The sequence below is a fragment of the Carassius carassius genome, chromosome 1 (assembly GCF_963082965.1).
Source record: "Carassius carassius chromosome 1, fCarCar2.1, whole genome shotgun sequence".
Taxonomy (NCBI): domain Eukaryota; kingdom Metazoa; phylum Chordata; class Actinopteri; order Cypriniformes; family Cyprinidae; genus Carassius; species Carassius carassius.
The window spans coordinates 25,693,278-25,706,397 of record NC_081755.1 but is presented as its reverse complement, the minus strand read 5'-3'; the positions used below and the strand labels follow the sequence as shown (position 1 = coordinate 25,706,397).

Here is a 13,120-nt window from a genome sequence, read left to right as displayed (position 1 = left end):
AAAATAACCTGACACGGAGGCCTGCACCCAGAGATTTTTGTTGTTCAAATCCAATTACCGTATGCGACTTATAGTCAGGTGCGACTTGTATATGTTTTTTTCCTCATCATGACGAATTTTTGGACTGATGCGACTTATACTCAGATGCGGCTTATAGTCCGAAAAATACGGTAACATGGATTCTCTGTTACAAGGGCGAGTGTGTCTGTTTTACAAACAACATGTCTTTTTTGTGGGTGAATTTATTATTAGTTATTTGCTTTAAGTCTTTTTAAATGAAATGCTTTCTGATTTCAGTCTTTAAGGGCTTCTGAAAGTAAATTCACCCAGCTGGGAATACTTGAGTCATATGGAAGAAATCAAGGACTTCAAGATTCCATGAGAATGTTGAGTTGCCCTTCTGTCTCTGAAGTCAAAGATTTTCTTATTTAGTTTTTTCGTAGATTGATCTTCTGAAGAGAATGATAGCACAGAATAATTATACTTTAAAGAACGTATCCACTACTGTTGTTTTTATCGAACCAGCTGTGTCAGTGTTCTTAAGTTGTTAGCCAAGGTTAGTCCAAACCTAGGGTTTAAAGTTCATTTACCTCCCACAAGGGTAGCGGACATAAATCACTTTCGGGAAGTTGAAATGTGTAGTGGTGTGATGTTGGATTCCATCTAACCTATTTTAAACAGCTTTTTGATTGTTATATTTGCAGCTTTTATGAAATTACGTCATATGGAACATTTCATCTTTTGCAATTTAGGTTTAACACCTCAAGTCCGTTTTACTTGCAATAGTGAATTCAGAATATGTACAATTTCTTTCATCTTCATATCAGTTTTCATAAAAAATACATTTTTTAAGTAGTTCATGGACATGAGATGTCAACCTTTCACAAATGAAGGTCTTTTAATAAAAGGCAGTACACAGTCAAAAAGATAAGCTCCCATTCGGGCACTTCCTCCTCAGGCCAGACTGAGAAATTTAATCTAAACATTACAACTAGGGATGGGCGTTTTCCGCAAATATCACATTCGAATATTTGAGCTCACAAAAAACGAATATTCGTTTATTTAAATTAAGTTTAAAGAGACAGACGTTATTTTTCAGCAACACTTATTGTTTCCGTCATTTTGAACAAGCTTACACACAATAAGCTTGAACATTACACATCGTGTTTTGTAGCTGAAAACCTTTAACAATGCGTGCAAACAATCAAAAGTACAGATTAAAAGCAAAAAAAAAAAAGTGAAAAAAGAAAAAACGTAAAGCAGCCTGCAGCAATTAGGCTATTGTAGAACGTCCTACTTAACTTTGAAACTGTCAGCAAATCTTTTTTTGCTTTTTTTCTATTTTTACATGTTCTTGTTAAGAAATACGGTCATGTAAACATGATCGGGGGAAAGTCGGCTCCTTAGTCTGTTAACAATAAGGCCGGCCGCTGAGAGAACGCGCTCTGACGGCACAGACGTTGGCGGGACTCACAATAACGCTCTGCTAAGCGAATAAGTTTTGTGAAGCGCTTCGTGTTTTCGTTTCACCACTGAATGGGATCCTCATCTGGTGGAATACATGGCTCCAGTAAGAACTGTTCCCACTCGTCTCGGCTGGACTCTCTGTATCATCGCTGAAGAACTGGCTCAGCCTTTTCTGACGAGTGAGCATTGCATCCTCTTCATCGTTTGTGACGGCGGCTGCATCCGCACCACTCGCATCAAGGAAACTGTTCTGATAATGTTCAAAAAAAGTGTTTTTTTCTTACTTCTCTCATGTTTTCATCGAGAAACCTGAGCTATTTGTACCGAGGGTCTCGGGCAGATGCGAGAAGAGGAGTTTTCACTGCATTCTCCGAGTTAGCAGTGTTTATTCGTTGCTTGAGAGATGCCGCAACAGTGTTCTTGAATTTGGTCACTTTCTGTGATTCTCCATGGCATATTTGAAATACTGTAGAAGACCGCAGTTCTTAGGGGCCGTTCACATATCGCGTCTTTTGCGCGCTCAATTTCGTTATTTCCAATGTAGGCGCACGGTATGCGCGCTCATAATGGAAGCGACGCGGTGTGACCACTGATCTATATACCAGTGGGTGCGACGCGCTCATTTTTTCCAGGCGCCTCCGCACCGCATCGAGTTATAAACATCTCAACTTTTCAGAATGCCGCAAGCACACTGCAGGTCATGTGACAAGAACTAAACATTCAGCTTCATCCTTTCCCGTAACAACGTTGAAAGCTCAGCCAAAATGAAGGAACAGCTGATCATAGCTGTATATGGATTGCCATTTTGAAATAAATTTAGTAGCAGAGCTACTGAAAGCGTTTTTTTTTGTGCTGCAATTCCATTTATCCTTTGCTGAAATTTCCGCGTCTTCATGGAGAGAGAGCGTCATTGTTGCTCAGCAACGGCAGATGCCTCGGGAGCGCTTCTGCCCGAGCGCTTTGGAAAGGAGAAAGCGGCGCGCCTAGCGTTTTCCACGCGTTTTTAGGCACGATATGTGAACGGCCCCTTATTCATGCATTAATTATTTTTTGCTTGCATACATCTTCAAATTTACCGTGGAGAATCACAGAAAGTGACCAAATTAGATTTTATTTTGAACTTTTTTTTTTAATTTATTTTTTATTTTTTTTACGAAATTCGAATATAATTTTTATTTATCGAATAATTAGACCAGAACGAATATTCAAATGTTCGACTATCCGTGCACACCGCTAATTACAACCGCCTGAAATCATTTTTATTGAATTGAATTGAAATGAGTAAAGGTGAGTTTTAATCACAATTGAATGTGAATGATTAATGCCTAGGTTATCCTGTTAACTGTCACCCCGTATATATCCCGTATACGGGACGCCTACGTTGACTATACTATATTACAATCAAATCTAATCTAATCCTGACAAACTATATATCGTTGGAAAGGTTCAAGACTCCCAAATATATATTTTTCCAATATTATTTGTTAAAAATTATGTAGGAAAAGTAATAGATTAATTTATGACAAGAGTGCACCCTCAGAAATCTACATTACAAAATGAGTTTTGACCTTTGTTTAAAAAAAAGACTTTCTCGTTGCCTTTTTCTCTATCATGTTTTAGAAATCATCAGAAGTTATATATCACTTGAAAACATAAAATCTCAAAATTCATCCTTTAAAACCCATTTTAAAATCAGACATTGCATTACCATGTAAATGGCACATCAAAATCATGTTACAAAATGTTTTCAGTCATGAATTATAAAAATTTAGGTTTGTATCATGCACATTCAAGTCTATCTTCAAAAACACGAGTGACAGTTAAGGGGTTATTTTGCGACAAACCATCCCTGTTTTAGTTTAAAGAAGGAAAAAAAGAACAAGGTTTTTACTTATTTGGGCCTTTTAGCTGATATATTCAGTTAAGATATGTATGTATGTGTACCTATCTATCTATCTATCTATGGAGAGAGAGAGAGAACAAATATATTTCCTGTGAAAAACTGGAATAGGATTAATTAGTAAGTACCTTATGTTTTCTCAGAAGCCAGCACTGTGTGTGGCATAGGTGCTGAGATCAGTGTTGATAGTGTTGTTGAGGCTTTAGCTAATTGCAATTACACAACTGCACTGTGCTCAGGATAAAAAGTGTCCCCTGGGAAAATACGAGTCAGTAGTTGATGACATTCTCGACCTGTCTAAGAATAGTCCGTGGTCTGTAAATGAGTGCCCAAATGCAAATTCTTGGATTGTGTGAGAGATGGGCACCAGGGAAGCTTTTCTTTCCCTCCACCACTCCGGAGTCATTGAAATGCATGTTTTTGACCTTCACACATTTCAGTCCACAAAGCAGGTCTTTTGAAAACTTCCTTTGTGATTTGTAGAGCCCGTCACTGCTGCTCTTAACTAACAGTATTGGTAATTACCAAAATAATTTTTTTAGCTTTCTGTATTGGTTAGACCTTCAATATGCGTGAGCTTTTTAGTAGTGGTCGACTGATATATCACCAAGGCCGATATATCAGTCGACATTTGTCATTTTTCAAATATCGGCACTAGGGCTGAAACGATTCCTCGAGTAACTCGATTACAAAAAATGATAGAGGGCAAATTCCTCTGCAAATAAAGTTAAATATAGATTAATCTTTGTTAGAACTGTGGTGGTGTTTGATTAGCAGACAGAAACAGGCTATTTATTGGCTGCTGTCTCTTTAAGACCAAATGCACGGACCTAATACTGACATACATCCGTTTTTTTTTCAGCTGTTTGTTCACTTAAGACATATGAACCGCGGATGTTTGTTTCTGAGGTAAAAGTGACGTTACGTGACATTGTTTACAGGACTTTATATTGACGTATTTGCATGGCTGAAACATTGAGCGATTTCATGAGACAGGATACGGATTGTAAAGTTGTACTCTTTCTTTTAACTTGCCTTCGGATGTTTAGTCATGACTCATGTTTATTTTGTGCTGAAACTGGTTTTAATGTGGAGGAGATGATTGGTTCATGTGCGTTACGCACTGCCGCTGTTGTTGAACTGAGGAGCTACAGCGATCAGTCACTCCCATGTAGCCTGCTCTGTGCGGATCACAGATCATCTACGATCCATTGCACCCCTACTGTTCAGTGTCAGTTCCAGAATCAACGATCATGTCAGGCCTTAATCGGCCTTGTTGATGCGTAGTGCACACAGTTTCCCTTTAAAGTCAGCAAGTTTGTTTACATCTTTGTGTATCTGCATTGTATCCACCAAATTAATTTGAAGATACTTGTCGGTATATGCCATTTATTCATTTTTTGTAGGATATTGCTGCTCTTATAGGTGTGGTTACATTTTTTTTATGGAACACTGCTCTGCAGAAAAATTTAAGTAAGATCAGAGTTGCTCTGACTAGTAGTTCCTTAGAAATAATGGATAAAAGGCTTTGTGACAAGCCTTCACCCCACCCAGGGAGGTTTGGATGCACACACAGAGTTCACAAAGATCGTCTCATGCTTTTCTGACACAATCTGATTTGTGGCTGACAGTTTATTTATTTTATTTATTTTTCGTTCCAATAATAGCCTGAAGATCAGTTATCTAGTACTGGTAATGGTCATATGAGCTGCAGTACAACCACTCTGATTGACACGTCAGTGGTGGCACAAGGTGTTCAATACCAGATTTCAGTTTAGTTCCACATGACAGGAAGTCGTTTTGTGAAGTGTAGTTGAACACAAATGTGTCATAAAATGAGGAAAACATAAAGTGAAGTCAATCTCTTAGTCATTCATATCTCTGCTAGAAAAGCATTATATGTTCATAATGTTACAGCATGATGCATGACTTTTGTCACTGCAAAATATTCATTTAATTTCTTTTAATTTTTCCCATACACTTTAAGTATACACACCAGACATGCTGTGAGTAAAAAAAGTAGTACTAGTAGGAACTTTAGTAGAAAGTCTCATTATTGAAGCTGAATAAATGAAGCCCAATTTCACATGCAAATCACTAAAATCATGTAACATGACTTTTGCTAAATGTGATGTGCCTATGGGATGTGATTTATTGAAGTGTATTAGATTTATTTATGTTTTTCCTCAGGAGAATTTCTGTGATACACTCAGAAGGAACAGAACACGGACATGTAAAAAGTAGGGCTGCAACTAACGATTATTTTGATAATCGATTAATCTGTCGATTATTTTTACGATTAATCGATTAATCGGTTTATGTACTTATATTTTAGTTTTTTTCCATTTTTTCCCCAAGTAAATTATTAATAAATGGTCTTTATCCTTCAGCATAGATTTTTAAGAGATTTTAACCATTTTGCACTGTTATATCCTAAACAAAAATATACCTGGAGTTGTGTTATTGTGTTAGTAATCCTTTGTCGAACTCTTCTGCAATCAGAACACTGACCCATACTCTAGCAAATTTCACAAGGAGATTTAAAATAATGTTTTCACCATGGCAGTCCTTAGACCTCCTAAAGTAGTTTAACATCCCGAACAAAGCTTATTAAGGAACCTTTTAGAACATATTTTCACGAAGAATAAGGATAAAACAGAATAAAATTGCAGTGCATTGTATTGTATTATTTACTGGGAAACAGCTTTATAGCTTTTGCTGAGAAATTGTAAACAATCCTTCGAATAAAGTGCCAGTGGCATGAAACCTGAATGGAACACACAATTTAAAGTAAAATCCATCAGAAGGTTGTCCAGAAAAAAAAATTGGACAGTCACACACAAAAAACCTGCTGTGTGAAAAAGAGCAGTGAATACTTAGAAAAAAAGTGCATTTCAAATATCTTTAAACATTTACCTCTGTCATTCAGTCATAATTAGGCTGCACGACTGAATTTTGAACTGGTAAACTACAAACTGATCACAGAACATGTTTGTAAAGCTTTTAATGTTAAAAGCAATGTTATCCGCTTTTACGACTAAACATTTGCAAACAACATTGTACTGGAGAATCTGCACAAATGAAAGTCTTAGGGGCTGTTCACAAATCGCTCCTAAAAACGCGTGGAAAAACGCTAGGCGCGCCGCTTTCTCCTTCTTTCCAAAGCGCTCGCGCAGAAGCGCCCCTGAGGCGTCTGCCTTTGATAAGCAACCATGACGTGCTCTCTCCTTGAAGACGCGGACATTTCAGCAAAGGATAAATGGATTTGCAGCTCAAAAAATCGCTTGCAGTAGCTCTGCTACTAAATTTATTTCAAAATGGAAATCCATATACAACTATGATCAGCTGTTCCTTTCATCTTGACTGAGCTTTTAACGTTGTTACGGGAAAGGATGAAGCTGATTGGTTAGTTCTTGTCACATGACCCGCGATGCGCTTGCAGCATTCTGAAAAGTTGAGATGTTTTTAACTCGATGCGGTGCGGTGTTGGAAATAACGAACTTGAGCGCGCAAAAGACGCGATATGTGAACGTCCCCTTAAACAGTTCAGTAGTGCAGAGTTTACAGGTTACTCTTCTTTTTTGAAGGCTCAAAGTAAAGTTCTCCCACATCCCGCTAAATGCTGCAGAGACGCTGTTCGGGAAGCACGTGACATAAACGAGGCCAGCTATTGGCTATTCGCAACTTCTCCTGCTGTACTGGCTGAGTAAAACCTCCGGTGGCTCATTACTGCCACACTTTGGTCACCGCAGATTTGAAATATGCACGAAATGAGCCGTTTACGGCAAATAAAAGTTATTTACCAACGAATCGATGACTAAATTAGTTGACAACTATTTTAATAATCGATTTTTATCGATTAAATCGATTCGTTGTTTCAGCTCTAGTAAAAAGTAATCTTTTAGCTCAGGGTGTGCACCTAAAATGGTTAAAAACACAAAAATGTGATGCTAAGTGATTAATCATGTAAACCTTCTTTAAGGAGTTTTCTCATTAGGGCTTGACGATTAATTAACAACCCCCCCCCCTCCCCTAAAAGCATACTAGCGCGTGTGTAGCCTCATGACTGCCCCGTCCAGTCAGTGGCATAAAAGCAAAACACGGAGGTGAACGCCGGTTCGACACACATACTGATGGCGCGTAAGCGGTGAGCCTTGAGTCTTCACTAAACTTTGACAGTTGTATTTGTTTTATGGTTTGGACATTCAAGCGATTAGATGATTGGATGTGTATTATTATATCGAGCTACCATGTTCGCACAGCTGCATTGTGGCAGGAACACTCATATAAACAGTAGCTATGAAGATCGCGCGCACAGAGGAACACAGAAACTAGTCATCAGCGTTGTTCTGTGATTTATCAATAAAGTAGCTTAGAATATCATAACTTATAGCATGTTTGTGTGCAGCGCACATGAAGCAGAAGCGCGTGCATAGAGAGCAGCGGTCGGCGGTCGCGCTGCGGGTTCCCGGTTTGTGTCCGTTCTTGGACTGTTCTGTGTATTTTAACTGTAGAAAAGGTTGTTCCAAGTCGAAACTACGATACAGAAAACTACATCAGTATATCATAAACTCAGCCGTTTTTGTCTTACGTGAACATAAACAGATGAGAGAACTCACATATACAGTATTTTTGCTCAAAGAGACAACAGCCTAATAAACGCGTTGTCATTAATGTTAATCAAAAACAAAAAATCATTCACTGATCTTGACTGAATATATTTAATAACTTGATTAATCTTTATTTTATTAATAAAAAGAAAACTATGCAGTGTTTTTAAACTTATAAAGTTTCTGTACCTGAAATTTAGTTTAGTTGTATTTAGGATATTGTTAATTGATTTTTTTGTTCCTATCTTATTACTTGTCTTTAACACTTTAATATTTGAAATTTATATTAATCTAGTTGTTTTTGCTATGGTATTTTTTTTAATCACAGGCAAAATTCCTCTTGCAGTGTTTTGTAGGCTGCTGATTTTTGCTCATGTTATTCAGCTGCAACAGAATGCTTTGTAAAAATGTTTGACGTCTAAATGTTTGACTTAACTTTTTTTTATATTGGATTTTTTTATCTTATTGGAATCGATAAGAATCGGAATCGATAAAATTCAAATGATAGTAAGAATTGTTACGAACATAGATAAAATAACTGCTGATAGTCAATCATATTTACAGTACAAACCTTGTCATTGAACTATGAGGGCAAAAAAACAAAACGGAAACAAAATAATCGTTCATTAATCGTAATCGACGTAAAATGTTCAAGTAATCAAGGTTTTGATTTTAGGCCATAATCGTCCAGCCCTACTTATTATGCTCTTTTACAGTGTCTTGAATTTGTTTTGGGGGTGTACTAGAACATGCTCCCATGCTTGGTGATTTGAAAAATGCATTATTTTTTACATTTATTACAATACTTTCTCCCCAGCCTTGCACAAACAACTCTATTAGTTCTGGGTATGTTGAAGGCCCGCTTTCCAAAAAACAAAATGTGATGTGATAGGCTATCCCAGTGCGGTGTGATTGGTGGTGTGATTTATTTATTTTTTATTTTTTGGCTAAATCACCTTTTTAGATAGGATGTCAACAACCGCTTAAAAATAACTGCATTTACTGTGTACTGTTATTCAATTCTAACATTATAACATGAATTGCAGTCAAAGTGAAATACAGTTGAATTTATATTCCATAGTCCAGTAGTGTTTTCACTGTACCAAATTTTCAGTATTCGGTACCAATACCAATAAGCAAAAGACAATAACATGCTAATTAAACAAATTTGACTATACTTTCATTTAATCCAAACAGTGTATATAATTTTAAAGTGCTTTTGAATTTTAAAGGCTAGCTTAACCACCAAGTTGGATAAAAAAAGACCCATAACTGCTTCTCTGACTGATGACACAATATTAACCATTTCTAATACATTCTTTAACATATTTTTTGCACAGTTTATTTAACCCTTTAGGCGCCAGAGGTTTTTTCCTAAAACATTCAATTTTGACATCTTAATTTCAAAAGGCTATATCTTAAAATTGATAAAAGATAAAGACTTTCTGTCAATTATAAAAATGTTTATGTAGGGATTACATTTTCCCATCTAATTTGCATATTATGACGTCATATGGGGGTGGTCATCTTGAATTATAGGATTTTCAAGAAAAGTCACGTTTAAATGATAAAATGCAGCACTTCTTTCCCCCCAAAATGTCCCTCACCTTCTGTGTGCTTTATTGCACAATACTGAATGCTCAGGTGAATAGTAGTGAACAAACTGTGTAAATCATTACTAATAAATGGTAGAAACAAATCGAATGCATGTAGCGGTCTTTTGCTGTAGAGATTTTCAATTTAATACATAGAGCAGGCAATCTGATTCCATGTATGGGGCACATATATATTATTCATATGACACACAAACACAAGTAGACAAGACCGGTTTAGTTCAAAAGCTAAGCCCTGTGTCACATCGCCTCTGCTCCTGCAACGAGCAGCGCGGGCAGATCTGCCTCGCGCACGCGCCGAGTGTGCACAGCTCGGACTACTGTCTGTGTCATTGCGACTCCCCACCTTGCCTCCTAACTGTCCCATAACATACCCAGTGGCATTAGACAAAGTCTCCACTACAATACTGTCGCCGCGATTGCGGAGAGGTGCAGTCAGAAGACAAATATACATGTCTAGCGTGGTAAAAAATCTCCCGCCTCGTCCCCGCAACAATAACACGCCTGCTAATTTTGCGATGAACACTCCGACCCTGGCAAACATTGTTCACACCTCTGACATTTGGCAAAGGACCATCTACAGTGGGCAAAAGATTCACCGTTTGTGCTTGGTGTAGGGCTATACTTTCACTTTCAGTATCAGTAAATACCATCATGTCCTCCTGAATTTTTTTTACCCTAATAAGTTAGATCATCAATTAAAGAAACTTCATTCTAATGCTCATTGTTATCATTAACCGCACTTATGCTAATGATTAATAACTCTATAAACATCGTTCATTTAAATCCGACATTCAAATTAAAATTTTTAATAATATTTATAACAGTGGCTGTGTTTTCCACAGCCTTGCACTTTATTTGTGGCGGCATATATATATGCAAATTTATTCTCTGCCAGCAGGAGGCGCTTGTAGAGTGGGAAATATATAGGTTTTCTCTAGTAATGGCTTTAATCAAATAAGCGCTGAGGTGTGAGGTTTGTTCTGGGTGTCTGTCTTTTAAAGTGTTTTGCTAGTTTGGTGTGTTTAATCCTTTTGATGTGGCCACTTCTGTGCTTTTATGAAGAGAGCACATCTGCGAACCTCTCGGATAGTGCATCAAGAACCGGGTACTCGGTACCAACAATACTTAAAAAAAAAAAAATACAAAAAATAAACCTGGGAAAATTCATGACCTGAATTTTTTTAAAAACGTACAATTTTAATTTTTGTAGTACCAACTTGGTATCGAAGTACAGGGTCTTTTGATAAAACTATAGTCCAGTCTTTCCCAGGCGGCATATATATATGCAAACTCATTCTCTGCCAGCAGTGGGAGAGATCGAGGTTGAACGCTGTACACAAACCTCTCTGCTCAAAACAAAACACTGCTTTATCAGACATTACATGCAAGATTAAAGAAAAATGTCATTCAATTGTCTGAAGACGGTAGGTTTTCTTTTGAAGATACAGTGATGTAAAAACACCCGCACTCAATGTATGGCAAACACTGAGGTCTCATAATTGAAGTGTAAATTCTGCAGATTACATCATTGGCCAGTATGTCACTGTAAGCAATTTATAAAAAAAAATTCATAATTGTAACATCTACTTACATAGATAATTATTCAGGTGCATGTGTAATAACTTTAAAAACTTGAGGCTACAGCAGCACTTCGTCGTCATGTTGTGTGATGCACTCAACCAAGTTCTAACCACGACCTCGCCCCCACTCAATTTCTTCTGTCATCTTTGGTATTATAAAAAGTTTTTTTTTGTTTTTTTTCTCCCTACCACAGGATTATGATCCTTCCGCAATAGCGGTGTTCTTGTTATTATACACACACATGCCAAGTAAACATCCATTGTTTCTTTACACGTCAGCCAAACATTGGAACTAGCCTGTATTAAAGTAAAAAAAAAAAAAACACCTTAAAATGGAAAATGACATTAATTTCAGTAAAAAAAAAATTGTCCACTCAGTTTGCTTGCACCTTAAAGGATTCGTTCATCCAAAAGTGATCTTTCTATAATTATTTATCATCAGTGAAGCAGTTGCAGTATTTCACCAATCTCGTTTGAATGTTTCATAAAAAATAAATGTAATTTCATGGAAGATAGTGACTACTGTTTTGTCAGTTTCTGCACGTCGATTTTTTTTTATACATTTTAATTTTTTAAGCTCTTTTCATTTTTGAGAGGAGTATGCCTGTCGCGATAAATCAATTAATCACGCAAAAAAAAATGAGCTCGATTTAATATTTTCAGGCCGCGATACGTTTTCAATTTATAATGTAGCATGTCATGATTTGGGGTTAGTCTGGAGCGCAGCATGTGGACAGCCCGTAGAAAACACCCTCTCCGATGGCACAGATGTCCCGGGAATAAAAAGATAACGTCTCGCTAGAGTGACCAGCTTTGGGAAGCGCCTTGCATTTGCTTGTGGATGTTTGCGTCTCAATTGATTCAGCATTGTACTTGCAAAATATGTGAAGCGGTATTAAAATAAAATACAATAACTTTGTGCAAGTAACTTCGTTGCCCTTTCTGTCGAAATGGGCCTACTTTTCGCTCGCTTCAGTTGTCTTGCTGACGCACCTGGAAGTTTATTGATCTTTGAAAAGGTGTACCTGCGTTATTATGCCATTATCATTATATTAGTTGAAACTGATCTTAGAACAACATTATCGTTTATCACGATAATTTCTTGGATAGTTTATCGTTTAGCAAAATTTGTTATCGTGAGCGGCCTAGAGAAGAGGGAGTTTAACCGTCTTTTCTTTCTCACATATAATTTATTGTAATGGCCAACTGACAGGACAAGGTGACATTTCAGCTTTGAGCCCTGTTGCTTTACTGTGAGTCACCCCACTCTATTTTTATATTTCTTAAGAACCTTCTGTTAAGGCACATAACGTCATCTTTATTAGTTTTAATAAGAATGGGTTAAACCTAAAGGGTTTTGAGAGTGCAGAATGAATTGGTTTATGTTCCGGGTTCAGCCTAGTTATTGGTGCTGTCAACTACTACCTGCATTTATAGTAGGGCTGGACAATATATGGAAAAAGAAATTGTATCTTGATTATTATCAGTTTTTTTTTTACGATATTTGATACATATATCTATGTTTGCATTTGCATTTAAATATATATATACACACACACACGTTTTTAGCTAAGAACACAAGTCTGTGTACTGTCTCTGGTTTAAGAAGAGCTCTGTGTATATACATAAGGGTGCACATAATTTTTGTCGAGATTTGGTTTGGGCCTCACACTTTATATAGTGTGACCCATTAGATTTAATTATAAAAAATTAATTATTAATAGTTATAATATTATTGCACTTTATTTATTTAGTCTTTTTTTTTTTTAATAATAGCAAATAAACTAAATAATAGTGTGTGATAATATTATTAAAAATAAAAGGCAGTCCTAGTATTAAATACAAATACATTTATTTTATAGTAAACTCAAAAATAAAATCCTAATATTTACTACTATCTCCTTTGTTTGCCTCTTTAAGAAAAATCGCTTTATGTATTCCCCAATT

The 13,120-nt window shown here is 36.7% G+C and overlaps 2 protein-coding genes across 4 annotated transcripts in view; both read left to right on the top strand.

Moving 5' to 3' along the window:
• The window catches only part of scn4ab (sodium channel, voltage-gated, type IV, alpha, b), a 176,423-nt gene that overhangs the window by 27,924 nt on the left and 135,379 nt on the right, over positions 1-13,120 (top strand). The window lies entirely within an intron of this gene.
• kansl1b (KAT8 regulatory NSL complex subunit 1b) overlaps positions 1-13,120 on the top strand; it is a 69,896-nt gene that overhangs the window by 3,751 nt on the left and 53,025 nt on the right. The window lies entirely within an intron of this gene.